The 14,476-nt window shown below is 39.8% G+C and overlaps 1 long non-coding RNA gene across 1 annotated transcript in view; it reads right to left on the minus strand.

The window, feature by feature from the left end:
- Positions 1–3,456: 3,456 nt before the first annotated feature.
- LOC125023930 overlaps positions 3,457–14,476 on the minus strand; it is a 43,481-nt gene continuing 32,461 nt past the window's right edge. The window contains exon 3 of the long non-coding RNA XR_007114679.1: positions 3,457–4,784. This is a non-coding gene — a long non-coding RNA (uncharacterized LOC125023930). The remainder of the gene's footprint in view (positions 4,785–14,476) is intronic.

The raw sequence follows: 14,476 nt of genomic DNA on the forward strand, positions 1-14,476 counted from the left end.
CTTTCTGGCAGAAACTTTGCTGCTCTCATTGATTTGTTTCCCCCTCTAAAGCTAGCGTGAGTTTGTGTCATTAAGTGTTGCATTATGTGTGACACTGTCATATCTGCTGTTTGTCGCATATTAGATCTGAAAAACTCTGCCCAGTTTGTTTAAAATATACCGGTGATATGATCACATGTTTTTTCCCTGTACTATAACAGATTACAGTTACTGCTTTTTTCATTACGTAATGCTGTTACATGTAATCCATTACTCCCCAAGCCTGACATTAGGGCTGGACGTATCGATCTAAATATCAATAGTATCGACACCATGCCTAGTATCGGTATCGGATCGATACCAGTGTGACAAGATTGATACTTGTGTTACAGTTTCTCTTTAATGCGTCCAGTGAATTCCTCCTTACAGAGATCACACCAGCCCAGCTTCTCTCCCAGTGATGTTCGATACCACCGATTTCCTTTCCGACCCGATACTGAATAAAATTCATGCTGGTATCAGCGATACCGATCCGACACTTTGTGTAAATACACTCCAATGTGTCTGGTAAACCTAAAAAAGGAGTGCGTTTCAAATCATAGCTTCATAAAGAAATCAAGACATCAGAGTAATTTATTTATTTATGTCAAACTCTGGAGTATAATGAGGTAGTGGCCTCATTTATTATATAGCCGAGCTCAATATTTTGATTTGAGAATCGATTTTAGAATCCACACATCACTTTTCTCTCCAAGTCTGTGCGCGTCAGGAGCTTCTCCATCCTCACCTGTAGTAAAAGGAGGATATGGACAGAGTTTGATACTCGGATCCTAGAATCACAGCAGCATCTCACAGCTGGAACTGATACTGTTAATGAAATGCATCGATACTCGGAGGAGGAGATAATTACACGGGATGCAGACTCACTTCTTTGGTGGAAAATGAATGAGCCAACATTTCCCTCTCTGACCAGTGTTTATATTTATTATTAAATTGTTGCTTTGTTACATTTTTGTTACATTGATTCTTTTTCTATTTTGTCTTAATTTGTCTAACGACTTTATTTCTAAAACAACTGTGTGTAGTAAATTATTCAATTTTTATACTGCTTAATTGTTTTATATTGTAATTAATTATAGAAACAGGTTTATTTACCTAAAATATTTTATCCTGATCAACAAACTAGAGCCAAAATTACAAAGTTATTCAATGATCATGACATTTCACTTAAAAAACATCGATATCGGCGATACTAGCCCTGTATTTACTTGGTATCAGATAGATACCAGTATCACTAATATCATTAATATTCAACAATCATCGTCCCACTGTCTAAAATATAAAAAGGTGCAGAGCTGCAGATTAACATCCCTCCCCTCCATCAGCCTGCACCTGCAGTACAGTTTGATCACAACCTAACGTGGCTAATTGTGCTGACTGCTGGCAAACGAGATGCTTTCTCCTCCACGTCACAGCTAAATCTGGAATCCCAAAAAGCTGAAAGGAAAGACATGAAAATGAAGGAAAACAACTCGAGATATTTATGTGAGGAGGGGACTGCCAGCAGTGTTTTAAGGCTACGCTATTAGCTAATATAACTGCACAGTAGTTGCTTGCATCTTGCAGCGTGTGCAGCTTGTAGGTACTTTAGTATATTTCCATGACACAGGGAATAAATGCAAATGATCAGTCTGTATGCTTGCTACAGAAGATGGAGAGGGCATAAGATGAATTTATATAAGCGCAGGTATAACATCAATATTTATGACGGGAGGTATGCGGGAACGTGTCGATTTTACGGCGAGCCCAGACAGCAGTCTGAAATGTGAGCTGGCGTACAAGAACAGCTGCAGACGGAGGAACCAGCAGCTCCAGCTCTCATCATATTATTGCAAAACAAGGTGAGATGTGCAGCGGAGGTGACAGGTTTGGAAATTTAAGGCGGCGAACTCAAGCAAATAAATGTGCACGTCTTATTCTGCTGCCTTTTTTTATTAGAGAGTCCAGTGAGCCAAAAAGTGTTTCATGTAGAGATGAATTATTTAAAAGATTTCTCAAAGAGAAAAAAAAAGGAGTTCACAAAAGGGCCAGAAGTTCATGATACACAAAAAATAAGGTAAAAATAAATAAATAAATAAATAAAGTGATAATGGAAAAGCTTTCCTTTCTGCTATTCTGGTGGTTTTACCCAACTGTATTTGTTCCTCACCTCCACGAGGGCTTTCAGGTGCTTCCTTCATCTGCCTCGTTGATCCTTGTTCAAACACGTCTTAATGACGGCTGCCTCTGCTTTCTCCGAATCCCCTCTGCCTCCACTTAGCTGTGGCGTTTCCGTAAGGGCCGATCAGTTCTCAGAAACATATCCATAGGTTTGTTTTAGCCGGCCTTAATTGAGTCTCTTACAAGTTAAAGGCCTTCAAGGAACCTTCAGGGCTTCTTCAGAGCGCAACCACAGGGGAGCTCCAGAAGGTTCCTTAAAGAATACCTTCATTAATTATTCATTAGACTCATGACTATTAACCTCCAACATGTGGAAGAATTTAAAGCGTGTTTTTTTTTTCCTTTTTCACAAAGATTATGAAATATTCTTTTTTTTTGATGCAACACAAGATAAAAAAGCAAATACAGCCTAGCTTGGAACGTGTGTTGAGGTGACTACCTGCTGAAAATCAATCCAAATATTCAGTAAGTTCACATGAAAAAAAATACTAAATTATCGCCTTAATCCGACTTTAACTGGACAACTTAAATGCACCTAAACACGTTACTCCAGAATCCGTTTAAGACACCCAGATAATGTGATTGGAAATCGTTTTTCTCCACCATATATATGCTGTTTTAACCCGCTGACAGGACACATATCGCCACCTAGTGTGGAGGAGGTCAGTTATTATATTTTCTCCGTTGCATGTAAACTAGGACAAGGGCCGCATTCAGGAAGTCGAATTTCGAGCACAGCTCCATAATGCTGTGCATGTAAACGCACTGATTGTGATAAATCAGAAATATAATAAGCTGCTTGATAAATATCAAGACAGGTGGATTTAAAACTGAAATCAAGAAGGTATTTTTAAGATGTCTTTCCCCAAAAGAATATAATTACATAAAAAAAAGGATCTCCCCAGCAGTTTTCCATAGCTTATAAACAGAGGATCCAATAAGTGACAGATAAATCGGTACTAAAAGTCGGTATTTGCTGCAAGTAAACAGTTGTGGGTCATGTAGTATTTAACAAGTAACTACATTAAGTCAATTACAAAAATAAATGAATGCATCATAAATTAAACCAATAAAAGGCATTTAGAATCGCTTGCACACAGGGTTCGAACGGTGTGTGGTCATCAGCTTTTCTGTCGAAGCAGCAGTGAACTAGACGACGCCTGGGCCTTAAAAAGTTTTTGGATATTCAAAAATTAAAGTTTTATAAAACAGAACAGTGGTAACAGTCTTGGAAACATGAATATTTTTCCATACGCTAGTTTTCATTTTCCATTATTTTCCAGACGTGGACATTTATAAAATCAGATTCCATACTTGCGTAGGAACACTGTCTGACAACGTCATTTTTTGGATGGCAGTTGATGTTATACGATGGCAGTTGGACGTTGATTCCAGAGTTATTTTTGTTGATGAGTCAATCTCATCCACATTCGTTTTTACATTATTGGAAGAACTTTGATTGTTACGTGGGAAGATCTTCAGCTCAAAAGGCTCCAATGAATGGAGAGGTAACTGAAAATGAGCAACACCACACAGTGTGTCCTCTTCCACTCATTCTATAAACATTAGTGCCACAAAATACTGAAAAAAATAATATACACCAATCAGCCACAACATTATGACCACTGACTGGAGAAGTAAATAACATCTAAACCATCTTGGTGACAAGTCCTGCATATCCACATAAAAGTACTGGATGCACATGTTCAGCAAAAAGGGAAAATTGAAAAAAAAAAAACAAACAAACAAGATTTGCTACTAAACTTATGAAATGTTGTGTTTCTGTGAATTGAATCAGTTTATGGAAGAATCTGAACAAAGATCCAAAAAATCAAAATCAAAATTTACATTTAAAAGAATAATTAAAGCCAATATGTTAAGGAAACATATGAAACATGTTAGTTTGATGGTTGGTTCTTTCTGCTCCCTTTCATTCAAAAAAAATACAAACAAACTAAAGCTACTATGGGCTGGAGGCGCCTGGGGTGGGAAAACATATCGATACGGCTACATATTGCGATACCTTTTCTATAACAATTTTGATTGTGAACGACTTCCACACCTCCACCACTGCTTTTTCTGTACAAGAGCAATAAATTGAAAATGGATCACTTGGATTAATGTTGTTTTTGACTCAGTTTGTCCAACGAATTATCTATGTAGACTATTGCAATATATCGTAATATCATAATATCGCAATAATGTATCGTATCATGAAGTCGTTGCCAAAACCCCACCCCTAGTTATTCACGTCTCCTGTCGGTGGTTTTAATGTTGTGGCTGATCGGTGTAACAGGATGGGAAATGGGAATTGAAGTAGGCGCTAACATCAAGTTTCTAATTGTTTGATACAGCTTCTCCTGTTCCTGACATTTTCTTTAACTCATTCAGAAAACAAAAACCGTTCCATTTCTGAGGCACATCATCTGACTCTGAGTTACAGACAAAACAAGCGTTGCTTTTTTTAAATGTTGAAACTGTCCTTTAAGAGGTACTTCAATTCTCTGAGGATCTCTGATGACCGCCCGATGAACCTCCGCTTTGCAAAGTGTGATGTTGCCGGCTGCAGCCCGCTCCACCGGCCCCTGAAACCAAGTTAAACATGGAGACAGCGCAAGGTTATTTATTGCCTCCATAAAAGCTGGTGAGTACGAAAGGAAAGGAGGCCGGAGGACGGAGGACGCAGGAGAGACAGAGCAGCTGCAGACTCGTGCTTTTCCGAGAGGCTGTAGTTTGTTATCAGGAGAGGATTAAACGTCACACAAATCAAGGCGGTGGAGTCGAAACACACGCGGAACACACGCTCCGACGTAAGTGGAGCGTAAGGTGGTCGTCTAAAAGGTTCTGCTTTCAGGTGAGCATAAATACTCACACAGACTTGACGGGTAAATAGGATACAAGCAAAGTACGTGATTCATGCTGTGCTAACAGTTCCTCCTTTGTCATTATGCCACAAGAACACACAGAGGAATACGGCGGAAAAGCACACATGCATGTACAGCATATACGCAAAGAAATACAAGAAAAAAAACCCTATTTCATGCAAACAGTTCACCTCTTAGTCGTTCTGCTGGCAGTAGCTGACAGCAAGTGCATCAAAGCCACCAACAGCCTGAAGATGAGACGGTTCAGCTAAGGTCACTGGATTAGTCTCTGTCCTCTTTGTAGTGTCTCGTCCCTAACACACAGGGAGCTCTGCTGGGTGGATCAGAGTCTCTATAAAGGGACGACGGGGTGGCGAGTTAGCTTCTTATAGACTGAACACTCTTGGTCTATATATGCAGTGACTACAGGATGAAGGTTTTATCGCTTCAGTGTGAGCAGGATGGCGGCTCCTGAATGAACGAGTGGCGGCTTTTGACCTACAATAGTCACAGCTTGGTCCCTATAGACCCCTTCATGGCCTACGTCACTGTGACGTCACAACGTTAGCTGGAGGCAGAACAGAGGGAAGCTTGAGGCGAACACTGTCACTGTCAACCGGGAAAATTACGTCTTGATGTATTTTTGGGGGCAGCAAATAGCAAAAACACTAACTTGAAGTTTTATCACGTACCAGCCAATGCCAGTTGTAGACAACTTTGGTTGAACACGATTAAAAGAAAAGATTGGAGTGAGACAACTGTCACCAACGCTGGTGTTTGCAGCGTGTCCTTCATATCAAATAAGATTAATGCGTAATGCATCATCAATTTCAGCCTCTATAACTTCATGGGTTAGACTAAATAATCATTATTTGGCAGATTCTTGTTAGAGATTAATGCTAATGCTAACAGCTAGGTTTGCTAACACAATTACAACATTAGTTGCATGTTTCAGGGGTGTCCAAGCTTAAGTTGCATTTACTACGTTACCCTCCACAGTGTTTCCTCTTACTTCTTGTAGTATCTTTGTTGGAGAGTCTTCACTTGATAAAGACAGACCAGACTTCGTCCCCTCTGTGTCCTCGTGTGTCCTGGGTCGGTGAATATAGTCCCATCAGTCAACTTTTTAAAATAACACTCACAGCCTCGGGGAGTGAGTGAATCACTATATTCTCTAAAATATGTGTTTTCCTCGTCCATTCTTGCCAAAACAGCCCATTGAAATATGGTAACTACCGTTTACAAGCTATAATGTTTGAGATGTTTTGCCTCCAGCTAAGCCCCGCCCCTCAAAACACATCACATTGTTTAAAACTGTGAAGGTTTATACAGAGGGTATGCACAGGGTATAAAATGTGGATTATCGGTTCAAATTAAGGACAATTGGACTCGACAATGATCCATATGAACTACCCAATAACAAATGGTTCACGAACATTAACATGTGATCAGAAATCAGTTCTCCTGATATTTATTTTGACCTGATTTCACAACTGAGAAATACTACACTAAAGAATGACCTTTCGTTTATCCAACGATGTGTTGCAGCCCAGTGTGACATCATGTTATAAAACTGGCAGCTACAATTTAAATTTATGCAAAGATTTGATGTTTTAACAGAAGAGTTTGCTTTTTAATGTAAATGAAAGTTTCTCAACCCCCAAAAAATAGCCACAAGGGAAAAGTGTCAGTAAATCTTGTTACATACTCTGCAGGAATCGATAAATTTGTTCTTGCTCCGAGGGCTGTGAGAACAAGAACAAAGTTTGTTCTGGCCAAGTCATTTATACTTCACCAGAAACAGAGTGTCAAACTCCGGGGAAGTCGTCATCGGGCCCAAGCATTGACGAGAGGCACTTTTCTTATCATTCTGTTGGTTCAGCATGCACCCACGCACAGTACGCTGATCTCCACCCAGGAGAGATTAGCGGTCACGCTACGAATATTAGCATCTGGGAGCTCACAGAGTGGCCGCTAGCATTTCCACTTCTCCCCATTAACCACGCCCACTTCCAATTCCTGACCAATCACAGAATAGTTGCCAGACACCGTATGAGAATAAAAGTTGTGCCTGTGTCTTTATTGGAAAAACTTTAAAGATTTGCTAGTTCATTGTTGTGATAATACGGGTTATTAACAGCAGCAACAAATAAGAGACAAAGGCCAAAAAAACTAAAATAAAGTCCTGATGTGACAGACTTCATAATTTCTTTGATAGTTATTTTTGGAAAGCCTCAGAATGAATTTAAAATAATAATCCACTTCGATCAAAAACAACTAATGGAAATTATTTTTGAAATTAACATTTATGAATGTGAAATTTTCCATATAAAATATAAAGATTAATAATGGTACATAAATACTTTTATTTTATTTTGAAATAAGTGATAATGTTCTTCCCTTCAGTGTTGATTCTATGTCTTGTTTTTCACAGTAGTTTTCAAGTTCTTTCCAAAGTGTATCGATATATGAGCAACCAAAAAACAATCACGTGACACTTTCAGGTTCAGTTTTACATAAGGTGCATGTGAGATATATGTGTTAGATTGATATATGTTATGTAATGATTTTAAATCTAATTCTATGATGTTATTTGTGACATAAAATTTAAAAGGAAAGAGCCAGTTAATATCTGTAAGAGATTTTTTTTTTTCCTCGTGGTGTAATTTTCTCAGCATTATAAAAACATTCTCTGGTGTGTTTGTTAGTGCATTTTTTTAGATAGGATATCGATACCATTTATATAGAGGTTTTACAGTGGTCTGTTGCATATTCTGTTTCTTATAGATTTTCATTAATTCTATCATACCATAGGGAGTGGAGTTTATTACTATGTAAAATTCTTTAAATTTAACAGGGAATGCTTTTTGTGTAGAAGTTGTGTCTGTGTCTTATTCCAACGTAATGTTACCAGAAAACTACAGCTCCTCTAATGTAAACTAGAAACAGGCTGAAGAGAAGAATAACTCAGACCTCCATGTTAGCAGGTTTAACTTTACAGCAGAACTAAATCATTTCTTCATTCGTGACTGTAAGAATGCTTATATTTTCTCACTCTTTTTCTAACTCACATGCTCAAGTTGCATGAAGGCTTTAACCTCTTTGCCCGTTTGTGACTTAGCTCAGAGTTATGTGGAGGCCACACGGCACCGAGCTTCAAAACCAACTCTGCTCGTGTGCACAAAGTGCAAGAAAAGGAGATTTTTTTATCCACCACCACCACAAGACAGAGAGGAGACTCTGAGTGCTCCGTGGAAACTCTCCACAGTCGCGTCCTATAAATAACCGCGCACGTTTTTAGCAGCAGATGGTTCCATCGTTCACTTGCTGCGTTTGTGTTTTACAATATGAAACATTTGCTGAGGAGAGAGAAAAGATTTAAATAAATAAATAAATAAAAGCACTCTACATCACCACTTACTCTTGTTTTCTGTTTCACAGCAGAAAGAACAATGGAGCAGGTCGATGGAATGAGTGAAGGAGTGGATTCATGAAGGTGGATTATCTGAAAACACATCTGCGTGATAAAACCAACCAGGTTGTGTCGCACTTCGCAGGCTGATTAATCTCCCCACGTTTCCACGGGCTGATTCAAAGAGACAACCTTTCTCACCTTCCAACTTTTCCTACGTTTTTCCAGTTAACGTTCGCAGCAAAAGTGATAAATGGGCAAATGTGACAAGACGACTGAGCAGTTAATTATGCCATGAGGACTCTCTCCAAAACCTCAACTAATTTTAAACCCGACAGCCTCATATTTCAGAGAAACAATTAGTTTCTGTTAAAATGTATTGCAGCTATCGCAGCTTTTATTAATAAAGTGGAGGAGAAGGAACAGCCCAACAGCCACAAACTAAATGTTGTAAGTCAGGAGGCTGAAATAAAGTCCACACCCACAGCTCTGACTGACACAGCGGTTTGTTGGAGATCAAAACGGTTTTCAGGTTCTCAAAATCAAGCAAGAGGAGGAAACGCTGTGATTGTTGAGCTAATGATGCCCCTTCTGTTTAGCACACGGAGACATCACACACACACAAACACACACAAACACACACAAACACACACACACACACACACACACACACACACACACACACACACACACACACACACACACACACACACACTAACGCTTCACACACTTCCCCATTGAGATTCCACACAGAGCTCCTTCTATCAAACACCGTCTGGCTGGCGTCATGTCAGTAATGACAGACACGCTGGAAGTCGACAAACAACGTCGTGACACAACAACACGAAATTTAACATTTAAACATTTTTAAACAAAATGACAGAAGCCGACAATAACAGTCGTTCTACACACGTTATTATATATCAGAGACTAACACGTTACTAACTTACTAACTTACTAAGTAACATGTTACTAAGATACTAAGTAACGTGTTACTAACTTACTAAGTAACATGTTACTCTAATCTGACCTTTTTTTCCAGTAACCAGTGATCTAACGCGTTACTATTTCCAAACCAGTAATGAGATTAAAGTTACTGTGCGTCACTATTTTTATTTACTATTTAAAAAGATCGATTTTTGCTTTTTTTGGAAGTGAATCTTGGAAAAACCGGTTGTCATTTTTTTGTTTACTAATAAAGTAATAATAAAGTCAAGTAAAGTAATGTTACTTAGTTACTTTTAAAATCACGTAATCAGTAAAAAAGTAATCACTAATCCAGATTACTTTTTACTTGTATAGTTAGTTAATAGGTTCGATTTTGGACGATATAAAAGTTGAAAATTCCATGTTCTGACCAATCAGAAAAAAGCTGCCACACGAGGAAAAAAAAAAAAGTTCTGCCCAGTTGAAAACAAACTGTGAGAACTCCCAGAAGTGCAAAAAACTGCGTTTCATCAAGTGGCCACTATTCAATTCAATTCAGTTTTATTTATATAGCGCCAATAACAATACAAATCGTCTCAAGACGCTTCACAAAAACCAGCCTGCAACCTCCAGAGCAAGCCTGAGGGCGACGGTGACAAGGAAAAACTCCCTTTTAACAGGAAGAAACCTTGAGCAGAACCCGAGGGAGAGGCTCTAAAGGGAGCAAATCCCCATAGACCCCCAATATGTTAAAAAGCCCAACTTTACAGCATCATTAAACATGTCTTTGGTTTATTATCACTGTAGATTAAGATTTAAATTCTGCACTAAAGTAAAGTAAAGCTAAGTAAAGCACATCCAACATGATGACTGCAGGCTCCGCCCACTTTAAGCTTCATTTTTGAGGTTCAGAATCCAATGGGTGACGTCACGATGGGTTTGTCCATAGTATAAACAGTCAAATACAGTCATACTGCAAGAAAAGTTCCTGTCGTCGTCCATCTACCACGTCTCCCACAATATACAGGTGTGATGTATCCTGCAGTGGGAGGGGCCTATGAGGAGTTCAACACTTGGATTTCCCGTGAAGTATAAATGACGTCCAGCTAGGAATAAATAACCTTGTCTGGTTCTTGTGTGTATAAGACAAAAGCAAAACAGCTCAAAACCAAAGTATATCTGCCCTTAAAATAAAAATAAAAAGTACTTTTTGCCGATTTATTTAACAATTTCGAATGTGAGTCATGAATTCCCAGGCAGCAGTCCCACTCTGAGCGGCGTCTCAGCGTGAGCCGTTACTCATTAACATGGCAGACACCTCCATTTAGATACGGGGAGCGAGCCAGCGCCAAGCACTTCAAGGAGGGAAGTCTCTCGCTCACGTTTCGCCACAGTGGCCCGTCACCTGCTGCCAAGAAACTCTTTCAACTGCTCCAGCGGCGCGCGGCACGGAGGAACTTCCCCGACGCGCCTCTTTTTGTCATGCTACGGGATGTTTTATGGAGGAGCTGCTCTGCACAACGTTCTCATCTCAACAAGACGACACTTTGTCTCATAATGCTGCGGCCGTTTGGGAGAAAGAAAGAAAAGAGTCACGTTTTTTTTTTTTTTTTTAGAGATTGTTTTCACAGCTTGACTTTGCAGCCCTCTGTAGGGGGGTCGGAAGAACTATTAAAATCCTTGATTTAAAATAAATGAAAAACATTTTTAAAACCAGCTTCTTGCCATGAGGAATAAGGTTAGAACCGCTGTCTCGTCTTCTCGCTAGGAGAAGCACGGTGATATATTTTTGGAGTTAACTGTTCTGTGATGAAGGTAAGTGATGGAGATTATTTGTATTTCCATGTTTATCTGTATTTGTGCTCGTGTTGGAAACATCTTTTAACGGTAAAAATCAACGCTTTCTTCTGGCTCCAGCTTCAGGACATTTTCTCCCCAGGAAGGAAGTGACCTCCTCATGTTCATGTGAGCTTTTGTGAGCAGCTGAATTTACTCCTTCAATGAGACGCCGATAGGACAGAGAGTAATATGTTTATATATATATATATGTACCTCCAGACTGAAACGCTGCAGCCCGACATGCACCTCACAGGAGCTGTAATTGGTTCTTTTGGTAGTGGCGTGTTTCCAGTTGCTTCTCCATCTCTGCAATTTTCAAATAGATTAAAAACAGGACCCTTCAGAGGAGACGGACACACAGAGCAATGCAGCGCAAATCCACTGTGAACATGTCTGAGACTCTTAGAGAATGAAATCCTGGATTTTGGCCTCGGATCAAATGATGGAACTGGGGATCGGGACAGATCCTGGGTTCAATAACGGCACCGGTGCCGACTCTAACGGAAGTAACCAGACTGAAAAAGCAACGCAGCTTTTCGGTGCAAATAACAACAACAAAGAAATTGCTGACGTTGCACGTGACATCACATCAGTTTTTCACCTGCCTGGATGGAAGTGAACGTTCAAAATGCCCAAAGCGAAACATTTGTCAACCTGCAACAAGGAGGAAACACCTGGAATTAGATTCAACATCTGACCTCACATAGCATTTTATTAAAAGACCAGAAATGTAGAATTAGGTTTTATTAGGAGAATTGTGAAGTTTAATTTAAATAGGTTCATTTATTACTTAGTCTTTGTCGTATTTATATTATTTAAACTCATATTCTCTTCAACTTCACGTCACAAAATGCCTTAATGCCTTTTATTTTGCTTTAATTTAATCTCATTTTATCTTTTTTGTTACTTTTATGTGCAACAAAGCTACAGTGAAAGTAATTTCCCTCGTGGATCATTAAAGTCTAAGCATTTGTACGACTGGTTTTCTGCAAGATTTCAGTAAAAGTTTCAGTCGCTATTGTTGAAGCAGGAAGAAGAAACAACCAGACTGAGGAGCTCACACGTAGAAATGTGTCGGGCTGGTGTAGGAGACGTTTCTCACACAGGACCTTAAACCTTAAACCATGTGTCTGTGAAGACTCTTCGTCAGGTCCTGACGCATCTAAGAAACAAAAGCATCTGGACTCGTTTGACTTTGTTTCACCTCTCGTCGTTTTTCAAACTGAGAATAAATAACAGTTTTTCCACGTGCACGTAAACGTAGAGAATGAACGAGGACGAGGAACATGAACAGAGTGAAGCTGGTGACAAACAGAGGAAGTTCTTGCACCTTGTTCTCGACGTCCTGATCGTCTGTGGTCGTCCTGGGTGGTCAAACACGCCACCGACCTTCACTCCTTCTTTTCATCCATCTTCTTCCCATTCGCAAATAGTGACACATCTTTCTCCTCCTGCGCTTCAAGCGTGTTGTTCTCCTCCTCCTCCAACTTGAGAAATGAAGAATTGTTGTTTTCCACGAAGTTGAAGACGTGTGGTTTACGCTGCAGTGGGAGGAGCCCTGTGGGGACTGACCCACGAGTTCATCAGGAAGAATAAATGACCACAAAACTTTCTCCTTGTTCTGGAGGAAAAGAACAAATTCTCAATGTTCTTGCAGAAAATGTGACATGATTTACACGATGCACATTGGAACGCTTTAAATGCGCCAGAGAAAAAATAAATAATGCAAAATAATAATGCAGGTAAACTATTGACCCCTGTCCACCTGTATTAGACAGACTCTGTCTGGAAACACATTTTAGGAGGTAGAATAGTTTTGTTTTGTTTGTAAATAAATACATATTTTACATATATGTGTGAGGTTTGGTTTGAAAAATACACCCAAAGATATAATAAAGTTAACGTACATATGATACAAAATCAAATAAATATTAAATGAATCATAACTCATCCCTACGATATATATATATATATATACATATATATATATCCCCACAAGAGAGGCCAAATGTTTGGAAGCAACTTGGAGTTTCTGTTCACAATTCCCGTCTTAAAAAACACTCTGCTTCTATTGATATGAATCATTTTCCTCAGTTTACCGTTATATTAATATTACCAGAACATTTCTGAACAAATGTCAGTAAAAGAAAAGAAGAAGGTTTTAGTTTTAGAGTTCAAGAAGATTTGCAAGTCACAACTTCAGTGCAAAAGTAAAAAAAATAATCAGGGTTTGTATTATTCACTTCAATACCTGATAATTACAGTGAAATGTTTTCTCATAAGCTACTCTTTATATAATAAAATTTTTATTTTGATCATTTTTTTAAGTTTATTTTTGTATGTGGACAGTGAGAAAGATGAATCAATTAAATGTTCATAATCCTTCCATATAATAACTGCATAACTACACACATATGTGCGTCTGTGTGTGGTGTAAATGCATGGACAGACAGGATCTGTGTGGGTTGTGCATTGGTGCGTGTTTGAGCTGACTCACTCTAAAGCCAAACGTGATAAAAGCTGAGACAGACAGAGGGACAGGCAAAGGGACAGACAGACAGAGGGACAGACAGACAGAGGGACAGGGGGACAGACAGAGGGACAGACAGACAGAGGGGGGGCTGGACCTGGTCCAGTCCTCACATTTGACGGCTGCCTGTCAGGCGTCCAAACAGCTGATGAGATGCAAACTGCCGGAGGACCGAGGTGCATTTCAATGTGATGACGTGTTTGAGCTCCACGGCGCCACCTGCTCCGGCATATTTCAGAACAGAAGGAGAGCGTTTCCTTTCCCTCGCTCGCCTGCGCCCCGTTCTGTGTCACGTGACCAAGGCAACAACCAAAAACATGTTTGTTTCATTGACGGCGCCACCAGGAGGCTTCATCCGAGCCGCTAACAGCATCACGAGCAGGAATGCTGCGGCAGCAGCGCGATCGGGTCGGCCTTCAGCTGGTTTACACGAAAACACAGCTAAATACACCAGACCTCCAGCTGAGAAACTCCTAACCCTCATGATGGATTCCGCCAGCCTGCTGATGCAAGATTACTTTATTCTAATCCCGTGAGGCCACTCAGAAGCCGAGCTTCATCCAAGGTGGGAACTGCAGAGAATGAGCAAAGAAGCGAGATGTCAGCTGAATGGAGAAAAGGTCAGAGCCCTGGATTTTAATGATGTGGTGGTTGTTGCTGCGAAGAAACGGCATAAATTCGGGAGTTATCATCGCGGCTGTGTTC

Source organism: Mugil cephalus, chromosome 17 (assembly GCF_022458985.1).
Source record: "Mugil cephalus isolate CIBA_MC_2020 chromosome 17, CIBA_Mcephalus_1.1, whole genome shotgun sequence".
In the NCBI taxonomy this organism is placed as follows: Eukaryota; Metazoa; Chordata; class Actinopteri; order Mugiliformes; family Mugilidae; genus Mugil; species Mugil cephalus.